Genomic DNA, 6385 nt, shown 5'->3' on the forward strand with positions numbered 1-6385 from the left:
AAAGGGAGAACAAACGCATTTTGGCTTAAAAAAATTACGATAAAAGTGAAGTTATAACACTGAAACGCCCTCAGGAAGAGGTGCTTTAAGACATGGCTAGCTATCTAGCGGCCTAATTAGGAGCCCTTGTTTGTTTACTTACTACTAAAAGACAAGTTGTCTTGTATGTTCACTATTTTATTTAGGGACTAAATTGCAGTTAGAAACATACATTTAATGTACCCTAATATTTTTTGTTAAAAAAAGCCAACAATGCAATTTTTTGTGGTCCCCTTTATTTAGAAAAGTACCGAAAAGCATTGAAAAAAATGTTGGTACAGTTACCAAAATATTGGTATTGGGACAACTCTAAATGGTTGTATAGTAACCAGTGTTTGTTACGTTGCTAACGCCGTTACTTTTACTAGTAACAAGTAAACTAAACACCTTTATTGTACGATACAACGCCGTCAGCGATACGCTTGATGTAACGTGGCACGCTGCGTTTAATGTGGTTCCATGTCAACATGACAGCTTCAGGAGCAAAGCAAGTGCAAAGGAAAAAACGTTTTACTAGCAAAAACAACAACCAGCATCACGCTAAAATCAAAGAGGAAAAGGCAACATCACACAGCAAACAACATCTGACACACGCACACATGCGGGGGAATAACTAACAACAAATCAACGATTGAAGTGACAAGCTTGCAATCCAAACAATACCCCGTTTGTGGACAACACAACACAAGCCAGTAAAAAGATTCAAAAGAGCTGCTGTGACTACTGACAAACTGCTGCTGCTAAGCTAACAAACCTTTGAGCAAAAATGCTGTCTCTCTGGCTGACGTCACACAGCACTTGCCACACACACACACACACACACACACACACACACACACACACACACACACACACACACACCCTGCCCTCATGAAACGTCTCTCAGCTGCATATTCCAGATATTTTTAGTTTTTTTCCAGTACCACATGAATTACTTTCCCTAGAAATTAATTACATTTATTAAAGAGTAATCCCGTTAGTAAGTGAATTACTTTTTTGGTAAAGTAACGAGTAACTACAATTACTGGTAATTACTTTTTAAAAGTAATTTTCAGAACACTGGTAGTAACAGTAATGTGGTGTTGAGTTTAAACTGAGCACTTTGCAAGTTTTGTTTAAAATACCGATATATATATTGTATATTCGGATACAATCTTAAAATACCAGGATCTAAGTTTTGGTCCATATCCCCCAGCCCTACTTAATACCGGTATCATATTTGTATCTGCTGACGTATTTCTGTTGTGAAATGATAAATATTGGCCAATACCGATAAGAGAAGGCCAATATCGATATGTGTCGAAATGCCAAATATCGGCGCCGATAATCGGTCGATCCCTAAAATCAAAATACTGAAAATTCCGGACTATAAGCCTCCTACATTTTAAACTCTGTGACTTGTAAAACGGAACGGCTAATTTATGGTTTGTAACCATGGTTTCGCCACGTCACTTTAGGATTGCTAGGTAAGACCAATGAACATGTTGGACACAGACATCGTGGACACATCGTAAGGACGTATTGCCCTCACTGACTGGTGGAAAGTTCCGGAGAAGACGTGGCAAGAAGTCAGGTGCAACAATAGGGTGTCATCAATGTTAATCATGAACATGATGCTTGTTAGCTAACGCTAACTTTGTGCTAACATACATGCCTGATGTAGGTCGACAAGTGACGAAGCCGACATGACCACCCGCTTCTACTTCCTGTTTTCCGCGTGGCGATCGTCACGTTCATGCTGACTGCAGCCAGGTCATGTGATTTGGCCCGTCCAATGAGGTGAGTTTAGACGTGTGCATGTTGGGAAGAGGGGGCAACGAGAAAGATCCCTGCTGCGATTACCAGGAAGAATTTTTAAAAAAAGAAAAGAGTATCGATCAGCTGTCGCGCACACTCCTGATGTGCATGACACATCTTCTTGGGGTGGGGGTGGGGGGAGTCACCTTTTGGACGACAGAACATGCTGAGGACTTCCTCTGACATCACAATCACACGAGGTCACTTCTCAAATCGTCTTTTTTTGTTTTCTTAAATGTACATATACAATGTTATGCAGAGGTGTACTTATAACAATTTTACAGACATATGATAATATTTATAGCCCATCCATTTTCTACCGCTTGTCCCTTTTAGGGTCGCGGGGGGTGCTGGAGCCTATCTCAGCTGCATTCGGGCGGAAGGCGGGGTACACCCTGGACAAGTCGCCACCTCATCACGGGGCCAACACAGATAGACAGACAACATTCACACTCACATTCACACACTAGGGCCAATTTAGTGTTGCCAATCAACCTATCCCCAGGTGCATGTCTTTGGAGGTAGGAGGAAGCTGGAGTACCCGGAATATTTATAGTCTCGGCGCAAAAATGTTTTCTTCTTCCTAGGGGGGGGGGCGTAACAGAAATTAATTGAAAAGCACTGCTCTAGCTCAACACAACAATGAGAACAAACTCCCTCATCTTTTTTCCGTATCCACGGTAACCACACCTCTATTTGCCTCACATCATCACTTTGAATTGTTTCATGTGAAAAACACGGATCACGTCTGAAATGCCATCCATCCATCCATTTTCTACCGCTTATTCCTTTCGGGTCGCAGGATGTCTGAAATGACTTCAGAATTTAGAAACGCTGTCTTGACATTTTTTCATGTACGCTATACTTGTTTATTGTGGTTTGTGTCCTGCTTATGCTTTATTTGAAGTAGTATATGCATGTCGTGTTGTTGAAAAATAGATAGAACCAAGTCAAAGGAACACTAAAAAAACACCAAAAAGTAAAAAGTCAAACATTGATGCTCTTTTTACTGTTAGATTGGTGATAAAGATTCAATTCTCAATAAATATTCAATTTTTTTCCGTTTGAATTATGTGAACTGAATTTTTTTTAACATCAAATTAAGCTGACCATTTCATTGGAAAAAAAAGCATTGTTTAAAAATTCAGTTACATACATTCAGTGTATAAAAATACAATGTCAAAAAAAATTCAGTGCTGAAAAATTCAGTGTCAAAAATATTGCTGCTTCAAAAAGCAAGACTCACTTCTATGGAAGTTCATTTGTGTCTTTATTACGAAAGCTTTTTTGACACCGAATTTATGTAACTTACATGTTTGCAATTCAATTATGTGAACTTAGTTTTACACTTCAAATTTGCTGACAATTTCATTGCAAAAAAAATTAAGTGTATAAAAAGTATGTGTTTTAAATTCAGTGCTGAAAAATTCAGTGTCGAAAAATGTTCTGCCTTAAAAAGCAAGACTCACTAAGTTCTATGGAGGTTAATTTGTGTTTTTATTACGAAAACTTTTTTTTGACACTGAATTTAACTGAATTTTTTGCATTTTAATTTTGTGAACTGAATTTTTTTTTTAAATCGAATTATTATTAAATTCAGTGTATAAAAATTCAGTGTATAAAAATTCAGCATTTTAAAATTTAGTGTTAAAAAAATTCAGTGTAAAAAAATTTTTGGTATAAAAATGCTGAGTTTAAAAATTCAGCATACAAAAATTCTGTGGAAAAAAATTATGTGAAAAAACATTCACTGTATAATAATAATAATAATAATAATAATAATAATGGATTAGATTTATGTAGCGCTTTTCTATCTACTAGATACTCAAAACGCTCACAGATAAGTGAGAACCCATTATTCATTCACTTCACATTCACATTTAAATATTCAGTGTATTTTAATTTTCCTGAGGGAACTCTCCTGAAGGAATCAATAAAGTACTATCTATCTAAAAATTCCGTGTCGAAAAATTTGCTGCTTCAAAATGCAAGACTCACTTCCTGTAAATTAAGACAGAAGCAATCAAACCTGTCTCAAAACCAGCCATTAGGTGTCAAGTTTGAAGTCACGTGACACAGGTCTTGCAAAACAGCATACAAAAAGACAGTTAGGGCATAATACAACATAATTAACATTTCAATGCGGCCCGCTGGATGTTTTTTCAAACTATATAAATTATTCCAATGGTCAGAATCTGCACTTTTGATTGACATACGAAGCTCAGAGTGGGACAGAGTGGGCGGGGCTTGTATACGGAGCAGCGAATGTCAGACAGAGGCAGATTTCTACAGCAAAGTTCTGCAGAACAGTGATATTATATAGAATATGTGGATGTTTTTTTACCCTTTGCGTTTATGTTTTCGCCGTGTTTGTTGCATCTTTGTTGTTCTTGCTCGATTATAAAAGATGTCGATCAAGGAGGTGGTCTGCAGGAGCACAACGCATATTCTCAATATTCAGTGTTTTATTGTTAATCATTTATTTTGTAAATCACACATTCTATATTTTTATGTACATTCTGATTGTCATATAATTCAGTACAAAAAAGTTAATTCCGTTTTCAAATTGTCTGTTTAATTTTTTTTACTGAAAAGACACTCAGAATGTACATGAAAATACAGAATGTGAAATATACAATATTGCCTATAAACAATAAAACACTGAATATTTAAAACATATGAATGTTGCTCCTCTACTGCAGACCAACTTCTTTATCGACATCTTTTATAATCAAACGAGAGCAACAAAGATGAGACAAACACGGCAAAACCTAAACGCAAAGGGTAAAAAACATCCACATATTGGATAAACTATCACTTTGTCGTAGAAATCTGCCTACGTCTGATACTTGCATTTGCACGGTCTCAGGCTTGATGCTGCCCCGTGCTTCATCTGCATGAAGTGGCGCTTCCTATGGTCCCCGTAGTAACCCGTATGTCAGTCAAAAATGCAGATTTTAACCATTTCTACAGTTTAAAAGTGTCCAGCAGGCCGCATTGAATTGTTAATTATATTGTAGTATGCCCAGGTAGCCCAGTTAACTGCCTTTTTTGATGCTGTTTTGCAAGAAACCATCACGTGACTTCAAACTTGACACCCCATTGGCTGGTCCTATGACAGAATCTCAATTTACCGTAAGTGAGTCTTGCTTTTTGAAGCAGCGAATTTTTTGACAATACATTTTCCAGCACTGAATTTTTTTAGACTGAATTTTTTTACTTTAAATTCTAAAACAATTACTTTTTTTCAATGAAATTGTCAGCATAATTTCTTTTTTTTTTTTAAATCAGTTAACGAAAAAACTTCAGTTACATAAATTCAGTGTCAAAAAAAGCATTAGTATTAAAGACACTAACTTTTTGCAAGACCCATGTCACGTGACTTCAAACTTTACACCTCACTGGCTGGTTCTGAGACAGGAGCGATTACTTCAGTCTTAATTTACCGGAAGTGAGTGTTGCTTTTTGAAACAGCAAATTTTTCGACACTAAATTTTTCACCACTGAATTTTTTTACGCTAAATTTTAAAACACTTTTTTTTCCCCATGAAATTGTCAGCATAATTTAATGTAAAAAAAAAAAAAACGTTCACAATATTCACACGCAAAAATTTCAGTTACATAAATTCAGTGTCAAAAAAAGCTTCCCTAGTAAAGACACAAATTAACTTCCATACAGTGACGTCTAATTTGAATAATATTCCAGTCCTTGTTGATGGAACAGGAAGCTTAATGACACACACTTGCTGCTGTCAACAAAGACGACAAGTCATCTGTCGCCTAAATGTGCTCCTTGTGGGAAATCCTCTCTTAAAGATTAGTATCAAACCAACAAAAGTCTTTTCTTGCAGAAATATTATTTGGCGTTGTCAAATGTGCTCGTCATGCTCGGCTGAGTGACACACAAACATGTCGTCACCGTGGCAACAGCGGCCCGAAGCATCTCTGCAATCGCTCTTATTTTTCTTCCTCACCCCATCCCCCGCACGTCTTTTTTTTTGCAAAAGTCACGCGTCACAGTGGGCTTTTAGTCTGACACCATCACATGGCTCTCGTGTCTCCTTCCTCTCGTCTTCCCCACGGTCTGTCACGTACGTCGTCACGCTGTGTGTACGCACGCGTGTAAGTGTGTGTGTGTGTGTGTGTGTGTGTGTGTGTGTGTGTGTGTGTGTGTGTCTCCACCTGTGGCAGCAGCAGCTCCGGTTGTCATGGTGATGTCTCCAGACGTTTGGTAGGCCTCCTCAGCATGTAACTTCTGCACACAGCACGGCGCCCTCCACTGGTGGAAAAAAGCGATGCAGAGAAGTTCCATAGTTTATATTAATATTTTGTTATTATTATTATATTACTGCTATTTTTTTTAATTTCTACTATAATCCATACAGAGGTGAGAGTTAGGAAGTATTCAGTGAAAAAACTTGAACTGGTGAGTACCTTTTGATTTATTTAGTAGCTGGTTTTTTTTGTTTGTTTTTTTATAATGGTACTCGCACTACAACCGTAGGAAGTGTAAGTGTAAGTATATGAATACATAGGCGTTGAAATATTA

General features: G+C 37.3%; 1 long non-coding RNA gene across 3 annotated transcripts in view; it reads right to left on the minus strand.

Moving 5' to 3' along the window:
* LOC133636087 (uncharacterized) overlaps positions 1-6385 on the minus strand; it is a 55969-nt gene that overhangs the window by 48760 nt on the left and 824 nt on the right. For all 3 annotated transcript variants that reach the window (XR_009822172.1, XR_009822171.1, XR_009822173.1), the window contains exon 2: positions 6019-6115. This is a non-coding gene — a long non-coding RNA (uncharacterized LOC133636087). The remainder of the gene's footprint in view (positions 1-6018; positions 6116-6385) is intronic.

The sequence above is a fragment of the Entelurus aequoreus genome, linkage group LG20, assembly GCF_033978785.1.
Source record: "Entelurus aequoreus isolate RoL-2023_Sb linkage group LG20, RoL_Eaeq_v1.1, whole genome shotgun sequence".
In the NCBI taxonomy this organism is placed as follows: Eukaryota; Metazoa; Chordata; class Actinopteri; order Syngnathiformes; family Syngnathidae; genus Entelurus; species Entelurus aequoreus.